Consider the following 10,428-nt stretch of genomic DNA (forward strand, 5'->3'; position numbering starts at 1 on the left):
CCGAAGTCGCTATGCTTTGTTTATTGGTTGTGTGGTGCATTGGCAAAGAAACCTGTTAGTGTAAAATGCATTGCATTTATTTTATGTAATTGGCATCATTAGGACAAATACTATTCAGATATTTTTTATTTAACCAGGCAAGTCAGTTAAGAACAAATTCTTATTTACAATGACAGCCGACCCCGGCCAAACCCTACTCTACCCCTACCTGCGCCGCCCTATGGGACTCCCAATCACAGCCGGTTGTGATACAGCCCAGGATGGAACCAGGGTCTGCAGTGCCGTAGACCGCTGCGCCACTCGGGAGCCAACTATTTGTCAGACATCAGAACCATCACACTGTATTCTGACCCCGTCAACCGTCAATGTTGTTTTCCATTTCTGCTGTGTTTTTTTCTCTAATTTAAACAAAAAAAGAGACTAAGAAATGTGATTTCCAGTCCAGTTCAGTTGTATCGAGTAATGATCTCAAAAGTACTTCAAGTAATTAGGGACAGTTCAAAATATACTGAGAATATTTTCATAAGAACATAACCTGCCCCCTCATAGAATTAACTAAATAATGAGCATAAATAATAACTGTAGCAACCCTGTGTTTAGAAAGGTGGATATTGACTTTGCCACATCAGCATTCTTTTGTGGCACAGTTGATGTCACACATGGCTACGGGCCAGAAGGTTAAGGGTTCGCCGACCGCTATGGACGAGCTCACTCTCACTGTCTATTTCATTAGGCCTACATTACGATCAGAGCCGGCTGCAGACAATGACCCGCTAGGGTGGTCTCAGATTTACAACCTTTTGATGTAACTTAAACAAAGTATCCCTCAATTTGAAGTAGAATTGTTCCGATTTCAGTCCAGATGGACATTTTCAAAGTGTATGGAATGTTCCTGTGGAATGATCAATTTCCTTTCTGTCAGCTTTCCTACACTAGCCAGCTGACATGTGGCGTACCGTCATGTCTCCTGAGGTTGTGGATTATGGTCCAATCTGAGAACTGACATCACCCAAAACATTCTTACACAGTTATCATGTTTCCCATTTAAAATAGCCTTTGAGTGACTAAAACATAACTCATACTATATTAAAATGCAAAGTTGAGAAAATGTAGCTTTTTTCTCATCTCTAACTATCAGTAAGGCTGAAGGACAGACTAGGTTGGCAAAGCAACATCCAATCCTGTCATACATTGTATCAAGTATTCACAAATGATTTGTTTATCCAACCGTTTGTTCGTGTGTGTGTGTGTGTGTGTGTGTGTGTGTGTGTGTGTGTGTGTGTGTGTGTGTGTGTGTGTGTGTGTGCAGAGAGACTGGCTGTCAGTAACTCAGGGATAGAGGCAGAGCTCAGAGTTTGTCAGAAGGCTGACCTGACAGGGTCACACACAGGACCAAGTAGGAGCAGGATGACCTCAGCATTTTGACCTTTTAACACAAATGGAGGAACACGAAGATGTTCAATACTGTTTTCAAGATAGAAACTCTTCTTGCAGAAAGGCTTCACCATTGACTTCAATGCACTTAGCAATCTACATCTTCATCTCATTGATTTCAGCGGTTACAGTATTTTTTAACATACTGGTGATCATCTCCATCTCTCACTTCAAGCAGCTCCACACTCCAACCAACCTGCTCATCCTCTCTCTGTCTGTGTCAGACTCCTGGTGGGATTGATTGCGATACCAGTAACGACGGTAGCAATAATTGAATCATGCTGGGGTTTTGAGGAATATTTCTGTGTGCTTCAATTCTACATCACTTGTTTATGTACTTCTTTATCTCTGGGCAGTTTGGTCTTGATATCTATTGATCGCTATGTTGCTGTGTGTCATCCCTTATTGTACCACTCTAAAACAACAATAACAAGAATGATGTATTGTATATCCATCAACTGGTGTTGTTGTATCATACACGATGCTGCTATTATAAAAAACTTTGTAAATGTACAGGTACCGAGTAGATGTTTAAAATAATGTTTTATTCTTGAAGGGTTAAATTGTGTTAATATCATTGACCTTGTACTTACTTCTTATGGCTGAGATCCTGTTAACGGGATCGATATAACAACAGCCAGTGAAAGTGCAGGGCGCCAAATTCAAAGCAACAGAAATCTCATAATTAAAATTCCTCAAAAATACTAGTATTTCACACCATTTTAAAGATACACTTCTTGTTAATCCCACCACATTGTCCGATTTCAAATAGGCTTTACAGCGATAGCACCACAAACGATTATGTTAGGTAAGTGCCTATTCACAGACAAACACAGCCATTTTTCCAGCCAAAGAGAGGAGTCACAAAAAGCAGAAATAGAGATAAATGAATCACTAACCTTTGATGATCTTCATCAGATGACACTCATAGGACATCATGTTACACAATACATTTATGTTTTGTTCGATAATGTGCATATTTATATCCACAAATCTCGGTTTACATTGGCGCCATGTTCAGAAATGCCTCCAAAATATCCAGAGAAATTGCAGAGAGCCACGTCAAATAACAGAAATACTCATCATAAACTTTGATGAAAGATACATGTTTTACATAGAATTAAAGATACACTTGTTCTTAATACAACAGTTGTGTCAGATTTTTTTTTAAATTACATAAAAAGCACACCATGCAATAATCTGAGACGGCGCTCAAAAATAACAACATTTCAACGCCATGTTGGAGTAAAAACGAAATTACATCATAAATATTCCCTTACCTTTGATCATCTTCTTCAGAATGCACTCCCAGGAATCTTAGGTCCACAATAAATCGTTGTTTTGTTCGATAATGTCCATTACTTATGTCTAAGTAGCTACTTTTGCTAGCATGTTTAGTGCACATGTCCAAATGCTCGCGCAAATGCAGGCAAACTCGGACGAAAACTTCAAAAAGTTATATAACAGGTCGAATAAACTGGTCAAACTAAGTAGAGAATCAATCTTCAGGATGTTGTTATCATAACTATCCAATAACATTCCAACTGCAGAATTCCTTTGTGTCTATAGAAGTTATGGAAAGCAAGATGATATCGTTTGGAACGCACGTGACCAGGAACTGGCATTCTGCCAGACCAATGGCTGAAACACCTCCCATCCGGTCCCACATCACACTAGAGGCTTCTTTCCACGTTCTACAGACTGTTGACATCTAGTGGAAGGCGTAGGAAGTGCAAACAGATCCATATCTTACAGGGAATTGAATAGGCGATGAGTTGAACATTGAACAGTCTCAGAATTCTCACTTCCTGTTTGGATTTTTTCTCAGGTTTTTGCCTGCCATATGAGTTCTGTTATACTCACAGACATCATTAAAACAGTTTTAGAAACTTCAGAGTGTTTTATATCCAATTGTAATAATAATATGCATATATTAGCATCTGGGACAGAGTAGGAGGCAGTTCACTATGGGCACGCAATTCATCCAAAAGTGAAAATGCTGCCCCCTATTATAAAGAAGTTAAAGGTCCTCAATAATGTAACCATTACCATTGATTCTAAGCAATATTGTGCTACTATTTTTATTGACTTGGCCAAAGCTTTTGATATGGTAGACGATTCCATTCTTGTGGGCCGGCTAAGGACTATTGGTGTCCCTGAAGGGTCTTTGGCCTGGTTTGTTAACTACCTCTCTCAAAGAGTGCAGTGTATAAAGTCAGATCATCTGCTATCGCATTCACTGCCTGTCACCAAGGGAGTACCCCAAGGCTCGATTCGAGGCCCCAAGCTCTTCTCAATTTACATCAACAACATAGCTCAAGCAGTAGGTAGCTCTCTCATCCATTTACATGCAGCTGATACGGTCCATACTCAGCTGGCCCCTCCCCGGATTTTGAGTTAAATGCTCTACAACAAAGCTTTCTTAGTGTCCAACAAGCTTTCTCTGCCCTTAACCTTGTTCTGAACACCTCCAAAACAAAGGTCATGTGGTCTGGTAAGAAGAATGCCCCTCTCCCCAACGGTATGAGTACTACCTCTGAGGGCTTAGAGATTGAGGTAGTCACCTCATACGAGTATGGCTAGATGGTGCACTGTCCTTCTCTCAGCACATATCAAAGCTGGAGGCTAAAGTTAAATCTAGGCTTTGTTTCCTCTATCGTAATCGCTATCCTTTCACACCAGTTCCCAAACTAACCCTGATTCTGATGACCATCCTACCCACGCTAGATTACGGAGAAGAATTTATAGATCTGCAGGTAAGGCTGCTCTCGAGTGGCTAGATGTTCTTAACCATTTGGCCATCAGATTTGCCACCAATACTCCTTACGGGACACATCACTGCACTCTATACTCCTCTGTAAACTGGTCATCTCTGTATACCCGTAGCAATAGTTAACAAACAGATGACCAACCATTTTGAATCCCACCGTACCTTCTCCGCTGTGCAAAACGTACTAAACGATATCATAACCACCATCGATAAAAGACTGTACTGTGCATCCGTCTTCAACGACCTGGCAAAGGCTTTCGACTCTGTCAATCACGTATTCTTATCGGCAGACTCAACAGCCTTTGTTTCTCAAATGACTGCTTCGCCTGGTTCACCAACTACTTCTCAGATAGAGTTCAGTGTGTCAAATCAGAGGGCCTGTTGTCCGGACCTCTGGCAGTCTCTTTGGGGGCACCACAGGGTTCAATTCTCGGGCCGACCCTTTTCTCTATATATATCAACGATGTCGCTCTTGCTGCGGGTGATTCCCTGATCCACCTCTACGCAGACGACACCATTCTGTATACATCTGACCCTTCCTTGGACACTGTGTTAACTTCTTATGGCTGAAGGGGCAGTATTGAGTAGCTTGGATGAAAGGTGCACAGAGGTGCCCAGAGTAAACGGCCTGCTCCTATGTCATAGTTGCTAATATATGCATATTATTATTAGTATTGGATAGAAAACACTCTGAAGTTTCTAATTATTTTTGAATTATGTCTGTGAGTATAACAGAACTCATATGGCAGGCAAAAACCTGAGAAGTTCCACTTCCTGTTTGGATATTTTCTGGGGGTGCCAGATTTTCAACCAAGCTCTCATTGAAAATACAGAGAGATATGGATGGGTTTTCACTTCCTACGGCTTCCACTAGATGTCAACAGTCAATCGAAATTTGGCTGATGACTCTAATGTGAAGGGTGGCCGAAGGAGACAGGAATGAGTAATCACTTCCATGAGGTGCCCACGCATTGAACTGGCGCGTTCACGTGAGAGTGAACTCCGTTCAATCGGTCAATTGAAGTCGATGTAATTCTCTGGTTGGAACGTTATTCAAGATGTATGTTAACAACATTCTAAAGATTGATTCAGTACATCGTTTGCCATGTTTCTACTGACTGTAACGGAACTTTTGGACATTTCGTCACGTTATAGTGGACGCGCTTTGAGACTTTGGTTAGGGAGTTTGGTAAACAATTAGAAAGTAGCTAATTGGACATAAATAACAGACATTATCGAACAAATCAAGCATTTATTGTGGACCTGGGATTCCTAGGACTGCATTCTGATGAAGTTCATCCAAAGGTAAGGAAACATTTATCATGTATTTTCTGGTTTCTGTCCAACATGGCGGCTAATTTGGCTATTGTTCTGAGCTCCGTCTCAGTTTATTGCATGGTTTATTTTTCCGTAATTTAAAAAGAAAATCTGACAGCGGTTGCATTAATGTGTGAAAGTTACATATTTCAAAAAAATATTTTTGAATTTCGCTCGCTGCCTTGTCAGCGGAATGTTGTGGGTGTTTCGCTAGCGGAACCCCTGGGCGAGAAAGGTTAACCTGCTCCACTACAGCCCTGTCGATGAGAATGGGGGCATGCTCGGTCCTCCTTTTCCTGAGGTCCACAATAATCTCCTTTGTCTTGATCACCTTGAGGGAGAGGTTGTTATCAAGGCACCACACGGGCAGGTCTCATCGTTGTCGGTGATCAGGCCTACCACTGTTGTGTCGTCGGCTATCGTAATTATGGTATTGGAGTCATGCCTGGCCATGCAGTCATGAGTGAACAGGAAGTACAAGAGGGGACTGAGCACTCACCCCTGAGGGGCCCCCGTGTTGAGGATGAGCGTTGCGGATGTGTTGTTAAATACCATTACCACCTGGGGGCGGCCCATCAGGAAGTCCAGGGTCCAGTTGCAGAGGGAGATGTTTAGTCCCAGGGTCCTTATCTTAGTGATGAGCTTTGAGAGCACTATGGTGTTGAATGCTGAGCTGTAGTAAATTAATAACTTTCTCACATAGATGTTCCTTTTGTCCAGGTGGGAAAGGGCATAGTGGAGAGCAACAGAGATTGCATCATCTGTGGATCTGTTAAATTGGAGTGGGTCTAGGGTTTCTGGGATAAAAGTGTTGATGTGAGCCACGACCAGCCTTTCAAAGCACTTCATGGCTACAGACGTGAGTCCTACGAGTCGGTAGTCATTTAGGCAGGTTATCTTAGTGTTTATGGGCACAGGGACTATGGTGGTCTGCTTGAAATATTTTGGTATTATAGACTTGTTTTGGCATTACCATCTTGCCAGACGGTCAGCACAAGCTCGGAGTGCACGTCCTGGTAATCTGTCTGGCCCCGAGGCCTTGTGAAGGTTGACCTATTCAAAGGTCTTACTCACATTGGCTACGGAGAGCGTGATCACACTGTCGTCCAATGGAGGGCGAGGGAGAACTTTGTACGCGTCTCTGTGTTTGGGGTAAAGTTGATCTAGAATTTATTTCCCTCTGGTTGCGCATTTATCATGCTGATCGAAATTAGGTAGAACTGATTTAAGTTTCCCTGCATGAAAGTCCCCGGCCACTAGGAGTGCCACCTCTGAGTGAACGGTTTCCTGTTTGCTTATTTCCTTATACCGCTGACTCAGTGCGGTCTTAGTGCCAGCTCCCGTCTGTGGGGGTAAATAAACAGCCACAATTTTTTTAAATGAAAACTCTCTTGGCAAATGGTGTGGTCTACAGCTTATCATGAGATACTCTACTTCAGGTTAGCAAATTCTAGATACCTCCTTAGATTTTGTGCACCAGCTGTTGTTTACAAATATACACAGACCGCCCCCAGCTCATCCTACTGGAATGTGCTGTTCTGTCTAGCCGGTGTAGCTTATAACCCGCTAGCTGAATGTTTTCCATGTCGTCATTCAGCCACGATTCAGTGAAACATAAGATATTACAGTTTTTGATGTCCCGTTGGTAGGATACTTGTGATCGTACCTCCTCTAATTTATTGCCAAATGATTGTATGTTGGCAAGTAATATTTTAGGTAAGGGCTGCTTTCCCAATCGCCGTCTGCGGATCCTTACGAGGCACCCCGTCCTGTGCCCTCTATACCTGCGTCTCTTTCTCTTGCCAGTGATGGGGATTTCGGCCTTTTCGGGTGTCTGAAGTACATCCTGTGTGTCCTGCTTGTTGAAGAAAATTCTTTGTCTAATCCGAGGTGAGTGATTGCTGTCCTTATATCCAGAAGCTCTTTTTTGCCGTAAGATACGGTGGCAGAAACATTATCTACAAAATACACAATTAGTTAGTCGCCTGTAAAACGGCAGCCATTTCTTTCAGCTCGCGCTGCACGTATTCCAGTCTGGTAGAATCTAACCATTCATGACATGCTGCTCAACCCCGTCCTCCAGTTTGGTCCTTATTTAAATTGTTACCATTTCAATGTGTTGCCACGGCTCCACGTTTTCTGGTCTTCTAGTTTTAAACCATTTTACAGGCCAGTACCAACCCGGCAATGTACTGGTCTTAAGTAAATGTCGTATTTTTATGCATTCGCCTTAGATGGCAATTCCATCACGTTGCCACAACGCCTGTGCTCACGTAGGTGTGGTTACTGATTGGGTAAAACTTTCTATGACAACAATTATCTCATTTAGAAGGCTAAAATCATCTTGCTATCTTTTCACAAAGAGTTTCATTTTTAATCCTATCAGTTTTACAACATTTAGATGTAAACCCTTGAATGCATACACTTTCAGAGATACAGTTATTTAGTTATACTGTCCTTAATGATTTCACAAAACAACAACTGATATGACATGATTATTGTTTGTGAGAAATATTGTTTCAATGTCCAATCTTTTGATGTTAAAGTACTGGAAAGTCTCTCCCTTTTGTAACATTCCAGTCTCAATTCTGCAAAGGCAAGAGAGAGAAAGTTTATGACTGGTCTTTAAAGTCCTAGAACTGTCCCCACTCCCCCTCTTCCTCTCTGGTGGGAGAGAGGGGGGGGGATTCTCTTTGATCCTCACCCAGGAGGGAAAGTCATGACAGTACCGACATACCTGAGGCCTAGCTGAGCCTTAATAATAGAGTACAGGGTTACCAGGTGTACATAACATTTCTCTCATAACCTGCCCAAATGGCCTGAAAACCAGCTTAATATAACATTTATTTATTTTGTATTTTTTTATTTAACATGTATTTAACTAGACAAGTCAGTTAATTAGAACAGTAAAAAGTATTTTTTTCACACCCATGGTAAATGGTCTGATAAACCACAGCTTTCAACCCATCAGCATTCAGGGCTCAAACCACCCAGTTTATAATTGGAAATAAATCGCATTTGCGCGTGTGCATAACCATTGTTAAATCCGACAGGAGAGTTTGAGTGACGAAAGTTGGATACAGGATCTCTGAATCTCTGTGCAAGAAACATTTTAACAAACTTTTTTAGCATCCTAAAAAAATTATTATAATAATCTAAAAAAACACTTGGACTAACTTCTAAAAATGTATGTTAGTCTATTTTATGGCAATTATGCAGTTATTATGTGCAATATGTTAAAACTTCTTCAGGCTAGGGTTTATTTTTCTCCACTTCCTGTCTGATTGACCTGCCCAAATTAAACTGCCTGTTACTCAGGCCCAGAAGCCAGGATATGCATATAACATGGTATCATTGGATAGAAGACACTTTGAAGTTTGTGGAGATGTTAAGATAATGTGTGAGACTATAACTATTGCTATAGGTCCTATGCAATTCCAGCTCCCATATTGCAATTCCTATGGCTTCCACTAGATGTCAACAGCATTTGTTCAAGGTGTCCGTCTCGTTTCTTCCCAAACGAGTTAGAAATGTAAGTTTTGGTACAGGGAGTCAGAGTTGGAAATCAGTCTGTGCGCGCGCGACAAAGAGGAGGCGCACTTGATAGTTTTACTTCTCTATTGAACATACTTCTTTCTGTATGAAATATTTTTGTTTAATTACATTTTAGGGTACCTGAGGATTAAATAGAAACGTATTTTGATGTTTTTTAACAAAGTTTAGCTTTAGTTTTTTGGATTCCTTTCTCTGCATGTTGAACGAGTAGATTACTTAAATCGATTGCACCAACAAAACAGACTTTTTGGGATATAAAGAAGGATTTTATCAAACAAAATGACCATGCATGTTGTAGCTGGGACGCTTGGGATTGTAAATCAGAGGAATATTTTCAAAAAGTAAGTGAATATTTAATCGCTATTTGTCATTTTACGAAGCCTGTATTGGTTGAAAAATATTTTGATGTGGTGCGCCGTCCTCAAACAATCGCATGGCATGCTTGGCTGTAAAGCCTATTTTAAATCGGACAATGCAGTTAGATTAACAAGAATTTAAGCTTTTAAACAATATAAGACACGTATATGTACCTAGATGTTTAATATGCATCATTTTTGTTATTATTTATAGGAATTGCGCGCCCTCCAATATCCCCGGAAGTTGTCGAAAGGTGTCCTGCTGATGGGACGCATAGCCCTAAGATGTTTTAAAACTACAAACCATTGTAAATGGCCTATTTGCGAGATTGACTTGTTATTCCAATAGGCGTCGGCTACTGACTAATTTCTGGGTTTATAATTGCAATTTAACTTTGTTTTTATTTCAATTTTTCTTTAAGGGGTGGATCACCTTAATATTGCGAAAAAATTGTTGCTTCCATCAATGTAATTGTCTGCATCATTTCCAATCTCCCATATATTTTTTGGGTAGCTATTTATATCCATATACATACACGTACATACACATATGCAAACATATACACATATATATACATACACATACCTATATAGATATACATACTTTTTTTAGAATATACCTTTATTATTCCCCGCAAACCCTACCACCCTTCCCCCAATTGGAGTAAACTAATAAACAATAACACTTAGGCTTCTACCTTAAGTTTATACATCTTATACACATTTTACAGACGCAATCTATTTTACAATAGTTATATTTGTGTTTTTTTAGTCCTTCCTCTATTTCTGATGTCCATCCAGTTTGATTTCTATTTGTAACTGTGCTATATCACAACATGTCTGAACCTATATACATTTTACAGACCCCAAATGTTTTACATTGGTTATCTTGTTATTAGTCCCACCCTTCGGCTCCATTCAACCTCTCCCATCTATCTCTTAACACCATCCATTTTGGATTTCTATTTGCCATATATTTTTCAACTGTGCTGTGAT

Source organism: Salvelinus fontinalis, chromosome 19, assembly GCF_029448725.1.
Source record: "Salvelinus fontinalis isolate EN_2023a chromosome 19, ASM2944872v1, whole genome shotgun sequence".
NCBI lineage: Eukaryota > Metazoa > Chordata > Actinopteri > Salmoniformes > Salmonidae > Salvelinus > Salvelinus fontinalis.